Consider the following 19488-nt stretch of genomic DNA (forward strand, 5'->3'; position numbering starts at 1 on the left):
GGGAGGTCAGGAAATGACCTGAGATGAAGATGCATACTTTGATTCCTGAGTGCCCCTCCAGTAACTACACCTGACCAGGGATACAGCAAAGCTCCACAAGTCTTGGTGTTCCTGTTCCAACACAGGACTGGGGCAGCTCCAGCAACAACATCACCACTGCCTGTGCAACTCTGAAGTCATAACTCTTGCCCGCGAGTGTGAGGAATAACTTGTCCTCATGTCTTTGGACCATTGATGCCTTGGAATGGCTGCCTAGGACAGAGGCTAGACAGAGTTAGATAATTAAGTAGGTATTTATTAGAGGCTTTCAATAGATACACCTTGGGCAGTGCAAAAGCCTCACAGAGGCTACATCCAAGATGGACAATGGTCATGAGTTTTTCAGACAGGTATAAGTTTGGTCTGTTTGCATATCAGGGGTTAATTGTCCAATTACAGTTTCAGGAAATGAAGTCATGTTCCCCCAGTTTGCTCCTCCCCAATTCACTTTTGTTTATACTTTTTGGAGCCTGAGGTTGTGAGGGTGACCTTGGTTCTCAAGTCTGGAAGGATTGTTTCGTCTGACCAAAATGTGAAGAGAGCTTACTAACACTCTGTATGGCATTTAGAGTAATACAGGATCTGAAAAATATAAAAGCTAAAAACTCAAGGCATCACCATAACATCAAAGGCAGGTGGGTCTTATTTATGAAGATTAAAGGTGCTATGATACAACCTTTGCTCCTTCACAGGTGCATTCAGGAGAGTGAAAACAAGTCAGTTAATGGTACAAAGTTAATAAGCTGAAGTCAATAAGCACTTAAACTTCTGCATTCAGCTCCTATGCAGATGTCGTTCTCTGGGAATATATTCATTTTCTAAATAGGATGGTGCACTGAAAACATAACACACATCTGGAAGAGTCTACTCACCTGAGGATTTAACAACCTGTAGTTTAGGTGCATTAACATCACAGCTTGAGTTGAATGGCTTTGCAGTAATTGACTGTGTCCCATGTATACATTCTGGTGGTATGCTCTGTGTGTGTATCTGTTCACTCTGTCTCTTCCTCCACTTCTGCTTCTTTTGAAGGAAAGTCTTCAGCATCAGAACCCTCTTTCAGCATGGGCATCTACACAGCCTACCAGTGACTCTACACAGCCCCACAACCCTACAGAAGTGCAGCCAATACATGTGGTGATCCTGGCTCATATTGGTAACTTCAGGAAACAACTGAGACACTGACACTGAGAAAGTGCCTCATGTGGTAGCCAGGACACATAGAGCACATCCAAGACTAAGGGGTGGATTTAAGGCCGAGTTTGGTGCATGAGATAGCACGAGTGCTGCAGAATGGCAGAGAGATCACAGAACCTATCCCTGCCAGCACCAAAGCCAGAAGCCCTATTGTCATTATGTTATCACCATTCCTGTAGCTGATTAGTTCTGCTGACAGGCAAGACTAATTACCTCACATACAACCCTGTTATCTTCCACCTGTACATCCTTAGGGAGTCATACTAACATTTGTTATCACTAACAACCTGCAGCCCACGTCACAAGGTGGCCTGGGATCCATCAATGGTAGCCTGGGATTCCTGGCACCTGCTCTTGTGTGAAATAGAGGTAACACCAAGATTGCCCCCAAGCATTCCCTAATGGTCAGCAGCAGCGCTTTTCCTTCATCAGAGTCTTCATGCCACTTTTTGTAGTATTCCCAGTGACATAATTTCAGCCTGCTGGACAAAACCAAGTTTCCTATTCCTTCTTTTTGTTCTGGCAGTTCCCTTAGACATGATCAGATTTTTTTCCCCCCTGATAATCTATTGATCTAATGTACTGCAGTTTTATTGATATTCCCATGTTAATCTGACTCTTGCTTGGCATCACAGAAACTCCTGCTTGCTCATGCAGTGTAAATTAGCTTCAGCTCAATTAACCTCTTGACATATGTTGTTTTTTCCAATTTCTCCTCAGGCCTGCTAGTTTTCCTTCAGAGCATCAATGCTCAGCTCCTTTGGTGAACACTTCTCTGCACTGCATCACTGTGCTGTCTCAGCAGCGCGTGTTGTGACACAAGGGCACAAAGTCGTGTCACAGCACAGCTTTCTGAGGAGGGCAGCAGGATACCCTGGAGCATGAAAGCCCCTGAACTCTTGGTCCAGAAAAAGAATTAGAGAATGGAGGAGCACAAGAGCTAGGAGGCCTGAAAGAAAGCTTAGGAACTTGAATTTCCATTTAATGCCTCTGCTTATACAAGAAGAATTTGCCCCAGTACTGTCAGGGTTAGGTGTGTACAAGATGCAGTATTCTGAAGCAGTTTACCCTATTCATCTTCATTAGCTCCTTTCCTTTAAATTCCCCCTACTTCAACACAGGGAGCTCCCCTCATTACGGTCAAGAAGGCCATTACTTCATGTGAAGAATACACAGATTTCTAATGGTGTGCTCCTGGTTAATTGAATTCAGTGAATGACAACACCATGACATTGCTAAGATTAATGACTCAATAATTTTTGAGACAAGGCAAAACGTGAAGCAAATTGATTGCATTAATTTTTTTTTTTTTCCCTTGGAAAGAGTGCTGCATCCCAGCTCAGCAGTGTCCTGGAGAGGATGCTTTGCTGATGCAGAGTGAAGCCCAGCTTCCCCTTCTCCATTCAGCTCCTGCACTCTGACATCACTTTGAAGTAACTTTTAATGTAATTTCCTAGTTGCAGAGATGCAGACTGACAATAATTGAACTGAGATCTTGACAGAACAAATGATTAATGCAGAGGGCTTTTTGGAGTGGAAACTTCAGCTATTATTAGATTATGCAAGAGAAAGAGAGAAGGTGTCAGAGGACAGAATGGAGGAGTGCAGTGCCTACACATCTCACTCTTTCAAAAGTATGAATAGATTTTAATTTCTGCCATTTTGTTGGTAACTCTTATTCACATATTAATCAGTTCTTGCATTAATGCAATGTCAGATGTAATATCTTGTTTAAAAATCCATTTGCAGACAATGAGTTGGCTGCTTTTTTCCAGCCTGTGGCATAAGTTGAGATGGCTTCTCATGTGATAGCATCTATCGAAAGTGTCTCTGAAAAATGTGAAGAGTAGTTTTTGGTGTTGCTCAACATTATTTGCATTTTTTTTAAATAAGATAGTCACCAAAAAACCAATGGCTGTAAGCCTAGTGAGAAGAATTACACAGGCACAGTGGTTTGTTTGTCTACAGAAGACAGTGACAAAGACAAGTTTTACAGAGCTAGAATTTTGTTAATTAAGGTGTAGATCAAAAATATTAATGAGAGTATCTTGAGAAAGAGGGAAGACAGGGGTCAGGTAACTCATTTTATATGATGCCATGTAGAGTCCAGAAACTAATCAGATGTTTAGAAGTCAGTTTCATAAGGAAGCTGTGTGAAAACAGGGGTATCTGAGCTTGGGGTGGGATAGCAAAACAGTTTTAGCTTTTGCCCTCTACCCTTCCCTCCCTTGGGTGAATAGGGACTGACAGGGGAGATAGTGGTGGTGGCAGCTCTCTCTGACAAAGAAACTCCACCTTATGTCAGTAAAAGGAGATGCTGGCACCTAACATAAGAAAAAATAAAAATGAAAAATGGCTGAGATCCACAAAGGATTTTTAACTGTAAATATTATTTAAACAACAGGATTTTTATTACTTTATCTATTTGTGTTCTATTGCATTGTTGCAAATATTTTCCCCCTACATTTAATCTGATAGTTGAATTTACCCAGAATTGAGTGACACGTGACACATGTTCCTCAACCAAAGTTTTATGCCCTAAGGAACAAGGGTCCTGGTATGGGTATCTTGCTTCCCAACACAGTGTTTTCTGGAAGAGAAGGCAGATCAGGATCACAGAAGCGGTACTGGCCCCCTCCAGGAGTTGCTTTCTCAGGGCTTACCAGGAAAGAAAGACCTCTTGGGAAACAGGCACAAAGGAAAATCTACAGGCATCTCTGAAGGAGAGCACAGCTGAACCCTGCGCGTTCCAGAGGAGGTTATAACAATGCCATAACACTTGTCATTTTCCTATTCGTTGTCTGGGCTTCTCTGCTTTTAATCTAGAGCAGATCCATTGGCTATCCAGTGGTGCAGAACAGGCACTATTGAACCAGAGCCTAAGATAAGGACTGGTTGTGACAACAGAGCTCCCAGTTCCTCTGGCAGAAATTGGGAAGTCGGTGGCTCCTGTGAGAGCTGTAGAAGAGTTGATATCCCTGAGAAATGGGATTCTTAGAGAATACCTGTATCCTTCTGACTGGCAGCTGTCTTATGTAAAAGGGCTCTAGATGCAGGCATCTGGGTGATACTTCAGGAGGAATAATAATGAGGAAAAGAACCCTGAATTCATGCCTACTATTCAGGCAATGTGATAGGCCTTTGAAATTTAATGGAAACCAGCTGTTCATTCAACTTATATTTGGGGCACCTGTAGCCAAGGATCTCTTCCTTCTTTGCTGTCTGACCCAAGGAAATTTCATCGTTATGATGAGACATTTATATGAATTGCAATTCTGGTATCTCCCACAGCATACCTTGCTCTGTAACAGTCAATATTGAGGGGAAAAAAGCATTGTCAGTCTGAAAAGAGATAATTTTCTATCTGAGTGGCTAAATGTGATCTCCTTGTTTCAGTGCTGTGTGCTGTATCATTTATTTGCTGTCCAACTATGAGCCACCTCACCCAGACCTAAGTGCAAGAGAGGTGATATGAGCAAGGAAAACTCCTTCTTTCAATAATGTTGCAACAGCACAGGGAGTGTATGACCCTGGAAACATGAAAGCTCACAGTCACAGAACACTTAATAGTTACAAGTTTTGAAGGAAAAAGGGCAAGCACAAGGTTTCCCTGAGCAATAAATAAACTCAGGAGGTTCAAATACCTTTCAGTATGAACTGATGATCAGCTCCTACTCCTACTCCTCAGTTTCTGAGGTTCCATTGCAGGGACAGAATGCATGAATTCAAGGATTTCTGCAGCAGTGCTCTCACATGCCTGGAGTAACACTCACTGCAAACTTAGAGTCACATTTCCATGAATGCCTATTCCTTCCTTTGGGGTGCTGTCAGATGCTCAGTCCCAATTTCAGCCATCATGACCTGTCTCTGAGTAGTGTCAGAGGCTCGCAAGTCTGCATGAAGTTTACAAGGACTGAAGTTAAAAGACTGTTCTTGGAAGTCAGAGCATGCGTGCCACATCCCAGACATACAAACCCATTTTGAAAAGGATGACACATACAAACTGCCATGAATCTATCAATGTTTGATCAGGAATTCCAGCCAGCTAAAAGGACTTCTAGCTAAGGAGTATGCTAATGATTCCTCTTGCTCTTAACCAGAGGGAAAGGCACTTAGTTCTATCCCACAGTCAGCAGAAATGGCTCTGGAAATGTTCACCAGTCAGCGGAGGAGCAGCTTTAAGGTATGAGGGAAGCAGGGAACATAGAGAGGGGACAAAGTCTGGCCAAAGACAAGTAGGGATCTACAAAACCAGTCTTATTGCTCCTTCTGCCACTGGAGGAATAGGCAGGATGAGGACAACAACTGGCATTGTTAAAAGTCCTGCCCCAACAATGGTCACTGCCTCATACCCTCTTACTTTCTCTAGCTGGCAGGAGCACCAGCAGCAGCCTGGCTTCCCAGGGTGGGGGCACAGGCTGAGCAGCCAGAAGGAAACCAGGAGGGACCTGAACTAGTGGGGTAAGAATCACTTGGAGATGCTGCTCCCTCCTGCCTCCATCACAGCAAGTTCAATGACTTTCCTACCCCACCTCTTCCTGCTTTCCTATCTGTTGTAGTTAAGAATTTGGTAAGTGCTTGGTTGCCACAGATGACCATCACTAATGCATTCCTCATTAAAGTGGCACAAGTGGGCAGCAATTCAGGGAATCCACACATGATGTATAGGACTCTGGGATTTATTGTGAGATGAAAGACAGGGACATCATCAGGGTTTCTTTGCCCTCATTAATCAGCAGATGAAAAAATCTTTCAGCAGTGCTGACACTTCCAGTTTTGGTTTCCTACTAGATTTAAACCAGATGAAACTCAAGTAACAATGCATTTGTAAAAAAAATAGAAATAGTAATAGTTCCTATAGTCATAATAGTAGTAGTTCTTATTTTGTAAGTGAGAAACCTGCAGATGGTCAGCTTCTAATTAAATAATAGTGGTAGTGAAATGTGCTGGTGAAGGAAACATCCAGATAGACTGATGGATTTTGGTTTTATGTTGCCACAAGCCTTGCCACTGATTTCAGCTACTTTAGATAGGCTGTTTCCCTTTGCTCTTCTCCCTGTGCCAGAGGTGGCTCAAGTTTTTCCCTAGGGGAAGAATATGGAAAACTAGTGTCCTGCAAAGAGGGGGAGACTGAAGGATTTCCATCACAAGAATTGGAGGGGGAAGCTTACAAAGATAACCGAGCAACCATTCTCTTTTCAGTGCTGTCAAATCCTTCCTTCCTTCCTTCCTTCCTTCCTTCCTTCCTTCCTTCCTTCCTTCCTTCCTTCCTTCCTTCCTTCCTTCCTTCCTTCCTTCCTTCCTTCCTTCCTTCCTTCCTTCCTTCCTTCCTTCCTTCCTTCCTTCCTTCCTTCCTTCCTTCCTTCCTTCCTTCCTTCCTTCCTTCCTTCCTTCCTTCCTTCCTTCCTTCCTTCCTTCCTTCCTTCCTTCCTTCCTTCCTTCCTTCCTTCCTTCCTTCCTTCCTTCCTTCCTTCCTTCCTTCCTTCCTTCCTTCCTTCCTTCCTTCCTTCCTTCCTTCCTTCCTTCCTTCCTTCCTTCCTTCCTTCCTTCCTTCCTTCCTTCCTTCCTTCCTTCCTTCCTTCCTCCCTTCCTCCCTTCCTCCCTTCCTCCCTTCCTCCCTCCCCTCCCCTCCCACCTTCACCACCCTCCTTCCCACCTTCTCCACTGAAGCAGCAGCAGGGGACTCTGCCAGTGGCCAAGGCCATTTTGCTGCTGCATGCTCACAGACACCCACCAGGGATAAACTCTTACTGTGACATATTGGGGCTTGTTTGGGGATCACATATTCCTGATTTTGTAGCGCCATGGGTCAGGATGATAAACATCCCAGTGCTAGAAGCTCACTGTACTCCTATGGTACAAAACAACTGCAAATGCATCTTAATCTGCTGTCTAAATTGGTCTGGGCTTTGATTTGTGTCACCACATAAAACAGAACTATCAGGATGTCTTGGTGAATCTTGGTATTTTTGTTATCCAACAGGAAAAAACAGCACTTGTAGCATCCCTGGGTTGTAAACACCAGGAAACCAGTAGGAACCCATCAGATCAACACTGACTTATTACTTACTATTACCAACTTATTTTGAGTCAGACATTGTTTTTAAAATGCTGGTCTCATGCTGATTGCACTAAGCATGGGTCTAAGCTTACCAGTAAGAAAAAGAAGTGGGTTTCAAGATGGCTTTACCACAATTTCTGGTATTAGCTTTCTTCTTGACAGTGTCTGCGGGACTTAGACTCATGAAGAGCATTTGCACAGCCACAATAATTCTGTTTTTATTTGAGATACTTCACATAATTTTTTCCAAGTCCTTAGAACAATAGGCACAGTATAATTGGCCTTCAAGGAGTCTTTGGATACATTACAACTAACAAATGATGTGAACACTGGTGGTATATGGTGTCTTTCATCCAAATAAGATTATGTTCCCAAAACGTTGGGCAAGTCCAATACAACTGTATATAGTCAGGAATTGCCTGGCTGCAGAAGGAGTGTCTGCCATGCAGCCCTGAGGAAGTGTGCAGAGAAAGGTAGGAGGAGATGTCTTGCAGAGCAGTGGGTCTGGGCTGTGCCCAGCAGCGTTGTGAACACACCCAGCAGAACGGGGAGCAAAGGCTCATGCCAAGACACATCTTTCAGCTTTGAAGTGAGCAGCAAAGGGCCAGCTCAGGATACAAGATCTGAAGCACACAGTGGAGTGGGTGTTCCTCTCCTCTTCTGCGCTCAGTGGGATGGCAGGGGAGGAGTGATGTGTCTTGGTGTGCTGTGTGTGCCCAGGTACAGCTCACTCACCAGCACTAAACCACAACCTCTCTGAAGTGGTAGAGGGATGCCTTTAAACTGGATGGATGCGTGTCTGCACAGAAAGTTTGTGATCAGTGCTTCATTCAAGTAAGTTATAAGGAACCTGAGACGTGTAAACTGTAATAATATAACTGGAACTCACCCAGGACACTCAAGGCAACAACCTTTCATTTCTGCTGTGAAGATTGACATGGGACCCAGATATTTGTAGCTTGCTCAAAAGACTGCACCTTTGTCAGCCAGCTGTCCCCTGGCACTATTTGATTGCACTGAGTGATAAAGGGAAAAAAAGCGCCAATTGTTGACCTACTTTTTGTGGCACCACTCTTGCTGTGTGTCATTTCAGGGACTAAAAATTCCCAAACTCGCCTTATTTATACTATTTAGTTGTGTTACAATGCATGGTTCAAAATTAGGCTGTGGAAGAGAAAATGTCCAACTGTGAAAGGCGCTATGAATAAAATAAAATAACAGACCCCAGAGAATGATGGTAAATGGCCAGGTAGCAGAGAAATAATCATTTTACCACACTGAATTACAGAATATCAAGGGAATTGTCATTGAGTCCAGTTTTATTAATGTAATACATAACTGATTCAGATGCAGCAAAATGCAAACTCCCTCCTGAATCAGTTTAACCAGTGTGAATTTGTGGGTAGACCGGGCCTGAGTCAGAACAAAAGAGAGAATAATCCCCTTGTAATGCAGCATTTAACACCTAGCAGTCAGGTGATAATTGCTTCGGTCCAAAGGGATTAGCACATTTCAACCTCATTATAATGTAAAATGTAACTTCCCTACGTGGGGTTGTCTACATGGAAAATTTACAGCGGCATAAACAAAGGTATGAATTCAAACTGATTTAGTTTTGCTGGAATAATTCCCAGTGTGAATTTATTTATTTGGGGAAAAGAAAGTGATTTGTTTGTGGCGCCTTTTTTTTCCCTTTTTTTTTTTTTCTTTTGCAGCTCAATCAACTTCAGTTTATATATTGTGTTTTATAAAAGTCCACCCAAAATGCGAGATACTGGATGTCAGCCAAGCCCCCCATTGCCTAAAGACAACAGAACACTAAGGAAGTACAAGGTTTGGGGCAGTCAGTTTTTATTAACTAAGCTTCATTGTATGGAGCCAAGTAAGAATGCATTTAAGGAATATTTTACATAGAAATGCTAAGCATATCCATGCTGAAGCAAAATGATTTCTGCTCTCAGTGACCAGTTTGGCTTAATTGCTGGTACAAGATCAGATGCATGGTATACTTGTGACATGAAGACATATGAAAATATGCCATTGCCAGTGTTTCAGTGTGGAGTGGAGTCCCACCACAAGACCTGGTGCCTGAACTGGCTGCCAGGGTCCTCTTAGCAGACCTGAGTTATGCAGGGAATGGCTGAAATCTGGCAGAGGGGTAAAATTCTCTGAGAGGAGTTTGGTAATAAGAGCCTTAGTGAATGCTGATGCTGAGCTGTTGCCAGTTGGGGGTCGGTGTATAAATCACAAACAGGATGGGACTGGTGTGGAATGCACCTCGAGCTGTTTATTTCCCAGCATCAGCCTCATTACATGGTTATGACAACTGGAAGATGCCATCAGCTCACAGCCCTAGCAGCAGACAAAGAACTCAATGTTACAATTCACTTTAAAAAATTTTTAACCAATCGCACAAAACAAAAACATATTAACAATAAATGTATCCAACCAATATAAAACACATGTACTTTTTATTAAAACAGTACTTGCTTATTTTAAATACAGTACTTATAAACCTTAAAACATAATACACAAAACTCCATTATTAAGCTTAGAACTTCCTAATATCTTGCTAGATATACTTTTCTGTAGCTTAGAGAGTAATTCCAGACAAGCATTAATACACAGACTATCGTTCTATTTGTCCTTAATTTTCTACTTCTTATAAAATTTTTCTGCTGACAAATCTTACAGCTACTGCTTAGCTCTGACTGCAGTTCTGCTGTCTCTGGAGCCTGCCTTTTGAAGCTTTCCAAAACCCCCTGATTTTAAGGATTCCCACACTGAGGAATATGTGTACTAATAATTCCATACCACTCTGTCATTGTTCTTTGGAGCTGTTCTGCTTTATCCTGACTTCTTCAGGTCACCAGCTCCATGAAGGACTGCAGATCCACCTCCTGGGACTGCAATGCTAGCACTCTAATGTAGACAAGTCCTGAAGAGAGTTTACAGACAATACCCTATTCTAGGGTAAAGTCCTGTTGTTTATTTCATCAAGCCAGTTCAGTAGCAAATAACAAGACCTCATCTTATCAAGGATCCTGAACCAACATTAACTAAGGCTCTGAAAATATCTTGAGCCATTTCAATTTTAGAAGTGATGTAAGCAAAGGAATGGGTTAAAAGAGCTTTGGCCCACAGCCACAATGTGCAGGAATGGAGGAGTGCAGGTTGTGAGGGTCTTCTCCAACAGAATCAAGAGTTTTATCACACACATCCTTTCATTTCTCCCTAAGGAACAAGCCCCAGTGAGCTCTCACCTGCTGTGATTTTATGCATAGCTGAGGTCACAACAAAGAGTAAAATACAAAAATCTGATCTGCTTTGCTAATGCAAAATAACCTCTTTCTGTATGTAGCCTCACACAAGGTTCAGCCACTTAGTTATAACAGGCTAAAGATGGCTTTCAGAGGTTTAATTCAATTTTGGAGAGCTTGCTGTGCACTTCCAGAGAATAATGCAGGTTCCTCCCTGCCTTTCCTGAAAGGAAAACTTGGCAAAGCTCTTCAGGATGAGCTCTTTGATCTCCGATGCACTCTTAAACACATCAGTCAGCTCAGTTGCATCCTTGAAATTTGAATCACCTGGAGATTTGGCCACCTTAGAAACAGTGTATGTTGCCACTAAGCAGGCATCTACATATCAGAGAAACCTAAGGAAAACTCTTATTCTTTATGCTGTATGCTTTCTCTTAACAAATGGTCATACAGACAAAAGCACATTTCTAAACAGGATTTCCATTGTAGATAAAATAGTGTGTAACAGTCCACCCATGTTTTACTCTAAATAAGGTACTCTAAGGCTTTTTGGCTCTTCTTATACATGGGTGATCAAAAGCATTTGTTAATTGTGCTATTAACTTCTCATCACTTGCTGCACTCAGTGAAGTTATGCACCAAAGGGTACCTAAAAATCCAAGCTTGAGGCCTTTGTCTTCAGCCACTCTGTTTTAAACACCCACTGTACCGTCCTTTGCACCTTCCTCTGAAGAATGTGTCATTGCTGGTATGGAAATACTGGCTACACAGACTAAACTTTCCTTGTGTCTTGTGTTCACCCCTCCCACCCCATCCCCACCCTGTATATACATCTGGTGCTTATGGAAGCTTTTCATTTGGGATACATGGGATGACACACGGGATCATCACCAAGTCCTGTATTACTTCCCAAGAAGCCAGGGTGACAAGGCAGAACTGACTGTAAAGATAGAAAAGTGGTGGTATAAATTGATCAAAGTGCAATTCCTTACATTGGAAGTGTAGCTGCAAATATCTCCTGATCTTTCTGTTCAAGACCTTACCAAGGCTTTATAGACAAATACCTTCCTTTATAGTGGCCCTACTTTCAAGTACTTAGGATTAACAATTCTTTTCATAGAAATTGTTATCATCAATAACAGGCAGTAAAGAATCTGTAAAAAGAAAATGGTGTTCAATAAAATTGGAAGTATCTAATGGACGGGTCTATCTATAAAAGGGTTTTTTGCCAAGAAATAAATACTTATCTCCCTACAGCAGTTAACAGTTTGCTAACTCTTTATAGGAGGCATTAATCATTCTGTCCTTATTCCCCCAAACAACTAGAAGAAATCGTTTATTTTTAATTGTCCTGCAGCATCTTTACTATATTATTCAACTCACCTTTAATACTACACTACTACTACTACTACACTACTACTACTACTACTACTACTACTACTACTACTACTACTACTACTATTTAGAACAGACATCTTACATCTTCATAGTGGCCTACAGCATTAACTAAAGCATTCCAAAACATCCTGTACTTGAATTAAGTAGGTGCACAACTGCAGGTAAATATTTATTTCCTTAGCATAATTTGTGGTGTAATTAAAGATTACACAAACATAACAGAGATCACATTTCTGTTCTGTGTCTAGAACCAGACACGAGTCCTATAATTTCTCCCTATTCTCTTTACCTTCAGTTGTTGTTTGATGTAACTTTCCCATCACACACACGTCAAAGAATAGAGCTCTTTTGGGATAAAGTATGTGCAGCACTCTTTTAGGGAACTATAAACTGGAAGCATTCTCCAGCCTGGGAAAGGAGATAGTTATTTTTACTCTTAAATTCCTTTGAGGGAAAGGCATTTAGAAATGAGTGTGACAAAAGCCATACAAGTACATAGAATGAGAGAGAGCAAGAGAAGGAAAGCAGTGATTAATGCAGCTTGGCTACACTACTGGCTAGAAGATGAAACTGAACCAGGAAATATGAGGTTTTGGAGAAAGATTGCTTTCCAACTACAGTTACTTTCAAGTTAAAGATACCAGTGGCTCTATGGACTGTGATTTCAAACATCTCTGACAAAACCATCGCCACCAGCTAGGAATGACTCCTCCAAAGCAAATCACTAGAGATAACCAGTACCAATTGCTCTTCCCAAGCTGCCTGGTATGCTCAAATCACTGCCAGGCTCCTCTCAGGGCTTGATGGAAGTGGTCTGTCTCCAGGGAAGCCTGTCAGAAGTCAGAAGAGCGGTGATGTCTCACTAGTGCACCAGCTGGGAAGGAGCCAGTCCTTGGCAGGAGTCCCTGCACTGTGCCACAGCCAGACCCCAGGGTGCCATGTCCTCTGCCCCCTCGCCCTGCCAAGCTCAAGGACCAAAGCTGTCAAGCCAGGCCCCTCACAGCTGTGGGTGACAGCATATCCAAGTCCAGTGACAGCATATCCAAGTCCAGTGCCAGCAATGCTGGAAACTCTGCAGGACACACAGGCAAATGCAAGAACAGCCAGATAAAGGTAAATTTTTAAGACTTGATTTGACTCTGGAGTAGATGCACTGGCTACTACTGGTCCTCATGATGTAAACCAAACAATTCTGAAATGACTAGAAGAATAGTGGGCATGAAGAGAGTGTCTCAAGGCTGGTTTTGCTTTTGGTTGTTTAAAGAGGACAGAAATGTCTAGAAAATTCAGCCAACAAAATCACTTGTGTTTCTAGGAAGGTCATGTATTTTTATGTTTTTTTGCAGAGGTAGGGGTGGGGGGGCAATATCTGTGAGACTGTGCATCTAATCAGTAGGTGTATCAAACTGCAGCCTAAAAAATCCTGAAACAATTTCCACAGTGAGGACATTTCTCCTCAGGAGCTGTTTGTGACTCACTGTTCTTGTCAAGCAGGTTAATGTGCCTCTAAATTTCACCTGACAGAAAATGTATCATGGTGTCAGCTGCACTAGGGAATGACAAACACAGCCCAACCGTGGTACTGTTGGACACCTCGAGGATGCTCTCAGCAAGGACAGGTGGAGCAAGGAACCCGCCTCAGTTCCAACAAAAGGGTCGTGGCCAGCTTGCAGACAGAGTAAGGCAAGTTCAGCCACTTGTAAGAGCCATCATCAATCTCTCTGAAATGAGCCTCCCAGGTTCTTAGAGGGAGGGCATGCTGAGGTGCAATCTGTGTGACCTGCTTCTAAGCAGAAAACTGACTTAGAGTGTTTCACCTCTGAATAACTTTTATTGTTTTGAAATTGCCTTCCAGCAGTCCATCACACATGGCAGATGCAGCCTGTGCAGCCACAAAGAGCTTTTGCTCTTCCCTGTGAGTGGCTGGGACATGCTGAACTGCGACACTCAGAGTGGGGGCCCATGAAGTGCTCATGACTCTGACCAGGGGAGCTCCAACAGCTTATCCTGCTTTTGGGATCCAGCCTTGTAGCTCTCTGCTCCATGGATGTGCCAATCTGCATGGGTTTAGCTGGAGATATCCCAAGTGAGTCTATACATCATGACTGCCTTGTAGTGAGGATATCAGTGCTTTAGCCTTGGCCATGATTACTTCAGCTTTTCTATCAAAATAGAAAAGTTGACACACCATACATCTCTAAACTGGAATGAGGATCATACACACCTCACCCAGAATTGCCTTTGTCTTTCTGGAAATGAGGTTTCCAAGCCACAAGAATTTTGATGTACAAAATGATCCCATCTCCTGTACTGATGGATCTAAGGGTGCACTACGCCATTTACCAAGGAGTTGGAGTCCTGGATCTGGAATGAACTTGGGTGTAAAGAGGGAAGCATTCCAGGTCTTGTCTTCTCTGACTCTCTGGCTGTTGTTATGGTCCATTTTTCTTGAGCTAAGGATGATGATGTTAGCTTCCATTATGAGTTTTCAATTCCCCTTCACAGCTTGATTTATTTCTCTCTTTTTTTTCAAAATCCTTTTTCTTAAAGTCAGAAGAGTGGGAAAATATACTAAAGCAATAATAACCAGTTCTCAATTGTCTATCTATATATCTTTATCTATTCACTGATGGCTTTTTTTGTATAGCTCTTGAGGAAATATATGGTAAATGCAAGGCAATGAATAAATACCTCCAGCCAGACTCTCATTAAAAAAATCACATCTAAGTAAATTGGTTTTGATCTAATGTCAAAGGTCTCAATTAAACGGAGCAGATAGTCTGGGCAACCTGTCTGCTCTGCACCTCTTCTTCTTCATCCGTCCTGATGCAGCACAGATGTCCAGCAGCACAAACATCTGCCTGTGAGGCACTTCTGCACTGGGCCACTGCAGCAGCTACGGTGGGTAACCCTCCAGCTTCAGCCAGACTTGTGCTGCATCTATTTGCATGAGTCATCTGCAAAGTCCTTGAAATCTCTGGTTTTCTGGATTCCTTCAGCATCCCTTCCTTCACATTATACACAAACACTGTAAGAAAGATTTCCTGAAACAATGGTATTCATCTGCTGCTACGAGCCCACAAACCCACATTTGCTATGTTGAGATTAAGCAGTTAGCCAGACAAGATAGCCCTGGATTAACAAACATAACTGTAGCATTAAATAAAACCACTGTGCAAGGGCAGTTAATGTGAAATGGACTTATTTCTTAAATTCCCTGAAGTTCTCCCAGGAAGTCTGAGTGTTTTTTCTGCCTAGCTGCATTTCTCTTGATCCTGCAACTGCCATTCTCTCCCCCAAACAATCAGACAGGCTTCAAAATCCACAAAAACAGAAAAAAGGTTGCATTCTTTTCAAATGTCATTTTTGATTGGGGTTTGTTTGTTCATTTTTTTCTTGTGAAAATCAGAAATATGTTAAAAAAAAAAAAAAAGGAAGCCATGAGAAAGTTGCCCTCAACTGGTCAGCTTTTGTTTCCACAGCTATACTCTCATTAAATTATCACTGATCACAAGGCCATGGATGAAAGATAAGAGCTGGAAATGGTGAAATTTCACATTAATTCACAGATGTTGTAGAACATCTGGACAGCATGGCTGCAGGTAATTCCTCCAAGGACTCCCACCCCAAGGAGGGTCTGCTCACCATTCACAGGGCTGTGTTACACTCTGGGAATCTGTACCTTGGAGTAATGGAAAGGAGCTGCTGCAACCATAGTCAGACCCCACAGCTCAAACTCATTACCACTAACTGCAGTGAGGATGCTACAGAGCAAGAAGATAAAATTTCCCTTCCCACAGACTACTACATGCGTGGTAAGAGTTAGACAGGTTTAGAAACAAACTCATCTGTCCAGAAAGGTTGGGAAGTATGGAGCAGGCAAGCTTGCTTATCTGTCACCCAGGAGGTTTTTGTCCTGTTGCTAGAGGACTACACTTCTTACACAGCATAACATGACAACTAACAAACCTTAAAACTTTGGGGAAAAAATAAATAAATGCACTGGTGCTTGGAGAAAGTTTTCGCCCACTGCTAATGAGGCCCTGAGGAAAGGCTGCCTGTTTTTATATCCTGTGTCAGGCAGGAGACTAAGCCACCACTCCAAGGCAAGAATGCCACCAAGGCCACTCCCTTGCCATCTGCATGTGGCACACTCCATCCTCTTACAGCCAGGGTACCAAGTGCTCCCTCTAACTGAGGGCTTTCCCTCTTCCTGCCAGCACAGCTGCGTGTGGCTGATGAGCACTGCTCAGCACAACCAGCTCAAAGACCACGTTTGGGTAAGGCTTTCACTGTGACCACTGAGCAGGAAGAATGCAGGGCTGTAGAGGAGTCAGAGATGAGGCACTTCACAGCGTCTTTGGTGGCTTTTGACTTGGGTAGATTTAGGTTAGCATGTATCACTCCTCTTTAAAGCCCCTTTCTCACCATTTTGTATTTTCTTGTGCTTAACCCTCACAGGCATTCCACTGCCCTCCACCCATATATCCCTTACAGCAGAGCCATGGGTGGGAGTCTTCCACAGCAAGCTTTGCCCTCAGGCCACCAAAGTGTTAAACATCTAATGTGCTCACAGACAGGCTGTGCCTCTCCATCCTTTCCATCTCTGAGGACAGGCTTGTACTGAGGTCCAGAACCCCCTCCCTTGGGTCACTCCAAAGGCCATTAAAGTTAGTCATAGGGCGTGTTGTAGGCCCACAGGACCAACAGCTTCATAATTGAAAGGACTTAAAAAATTCAGGATGAATTGATCAGATGTGGCAACCTATTAGCAAGCAACTGCTTTTTGAGATGTTGCCAACCCAACCTTAAGAAAGCATCCCTAATTCCCAAGGTGCCAACAAGGGTGAGGTGTGTTTGGCATTCCTGAACTGAGTCTCAGGAACATCATAATGGTAAGTTCTTGGGTTCTCTAGCTGGTCCTTGTGATCCCAAGATAAGTTAGAAAGTCTCTTTTCCCAGCCCGGCGTTTGAAGAAGGAGTCAGAGCTCTTCAGTTCTCAGTCTCAAGGTTGTTTATTTTATCTCATCTATAAAATCTTTTCTCCTGCCCAGCTGAAGTCCACTCAGCAAGACAGTCCAAGGCACTCTGCCCACCCCCCGGGTGGTGTTATCTTTTTACATGTACATTATTTACAATTACTTTCCAATACCTATCACCTATGTTAGACTGTGAGCTTCTACTCTAAACCAGTCTAAAAGTGCCAACATCACAGCAGAGGATGGAGGCCAAGAAGAAGAAGGAGAAAGGTTGGACATGCCCAGATTCCTCCATCTTGCCCACTGAACCCCCATTCTAAAACCCCCAAAAATCTATTTTTTACACCCTGCGATAAATTCACTATCATTCTACTTAAACTGTCATGGCTTGCACATCTTCGTATAAGGTTGGTAACTTGCTCCATGGGTCATAATCAAAACCACAGGCATTTTGGGCTCTGTGCCAGGGTCTCTGAGCCCCCTGGCAGGGGTCTTGGCCATCCTGGACAGCCAGAGGATGTCCTGAATTCCGAGAGTAAGTACCCAAAGACATTTCAAGTTCAGAGTTTGTGTAATTCAGAGGTCAAACCCATTCCCAAAACTTTGTCTCCAAAATGTTGGTGGAAAATATTTGCCACATACAAGTCAGATATTTTTGTTGTAAACCACTGTGGTCACCCCTGCTGCTTTACGGAGTACATATTGTTACTATTTTTAAGAAACGGAGTCCCACAGTTTTTCCCCTAGTCTAAGAATAGGAGGTTTTGGGGGAAATAGCTTTATTGCAGAGTGGTCTTAGTGCAAAAATGTAACTACCCCTGCTCAAGACAGAGGGCTTCCAAAATGTTAAAAAATATATACATTTGACAGTTTTACTGTAACTTACTATGAGTGTGAAGTAAAATAGGGGGATTTTTGTGGTTTGACTTGTATTTCTGCACTTATATATGGTAATTAAATGTAAAAAAAGCCAATTAAAAACAAACTTTGGCAAGAGATTAGTCAAAATATGTACCCTTGAATTTTTAGGGGCTTGAGGAGGCATTCCTTTGACATTAGCTTTTTAAAAAAAATGACTTAAAATATGACACTTCAAAAGCAGCTGCTTTGTGTGTTCAGAAAGTGGTTTCCACATGCAGAGTTCATGTCAGATGTACAAATATGTGTGTGCTCACATGACCATAACCATTGATAAAAGGCTAAATAATTATTTACCCAGTGCCTTCTCAAGACTGGTGGATCTCTGTTAGTGCCCATTTTATCAGAAATAAGTACAGAAAACAAGCTATACCATTAATAAATGTCCCTACCTCATTCAATGTGCTAGGGAATGAGCTGCTGTTGGTGTCACGAAAAAAGAACAAGCGACCTTATAGAGCTGTCAGGATTTTCTTACTTATTTCTGTGAATGTGATTGTGTCTTAACCTGATCACATAACTTTTTAGTATCTCATCTTCCTCATTTGCAGAGTGGGTATAATTGTCTCTCTGAGTGCTGTCCAATATAACAATGCAAAGTGCACCAGAAGCACAGAAAATCATTCTGGGAAAGGACTGTTCATTGTTATACATAAAAATTGCCTGATTAGCTAGTGCTGCTCTGAAGGATAGGAAGGTGAAGTGCTTGGATGGAGTGAGAACTCATCAGGGTTTTTTTGTTATCGCAAAATATTACTTAAAATAAGCTGAAGGTTCAGATGTGCTATTGTGGGAATGGTTGTGCTCAGCCTGCTGCACTTTGTTCCTGTCTTGTGGGCCTCTGCTGTCTTGCTGGGCAGCAGACCCAGCTACAATCCATTCCCACTCCTGCCAGAAGGCTCAGAGACAGTCCCACACCTGCCTTGGGGACTGCTCAGCTGCTGGGCCATAACTGTTCCTCCTGCTAGAAAAAAATGCAGCCTTTGGGACCAAAACCATCTGCTCTGAGCAAACCCCTGCAGGAAAGCCAGGCAAGCGTGAGGTCTCGTGGGAACCAGGAGCGTTAGTGCAATACACAGCCGTCACTCGAGACAATTAAGAAATCTGCTCACAGGAGAAGCGATGATAAAACACAGTGTTGTGTGCTAGCTGGTGTTTGTCCTGGAGATTTTGAATTGAAAAGATAAATAAACACACAGCCTCTGAGCATCAGTCAGGAAGAAGGTACAGAGCTGTGTCCCACCAAGATAGAGGTCTGGTTTTGTCAGGAATAAGGAGTCCTGCCTTGCTTGTGCCAATGTGTTTATGCACTTTGTCATCCACATTCATTTTCTAGCCTGCAGCTCCCTTCCCCTGCTTGGTAGCCTACCCAAATGTGGAGGTATTCTCAGTTCATCTCCTTAATCCCCAGCTTTCCCTCTGCTGTGAACCCCATGTCTGAGCTGTGGGCTTTCAAGTTTGCAATGCTTTCTGGCCCCTGAGTTGTGAGCTGCTGTGCAGGGTGCAGATGTTGGAGTGTCCTGCTCCTGCCTTAGGGCCCCATGTGGAAAAGTACAGTGTGAGCAGGGTCCCCTTACAAAACATAGGCAGCCAATCTTCCCTCTGGAGACTGGGGGAATGTGTGTCTGCGGAGAGG

Source organism: Ammospiza caudacuta, chromosome 3, assembly GCF_027887145.1.
Source record: "Ammospiza caudacuta isolate bAmmCau1 chromosome 3, bAmmCau1.pri, whole genome shotgun sequence".
NCBI classification, from domain to species: Eukaryota; Metazoa; Chordata; class Aves; order Passeriformes; family Passerellidae; genus Ammospiza; species Ammospiza caudacuta.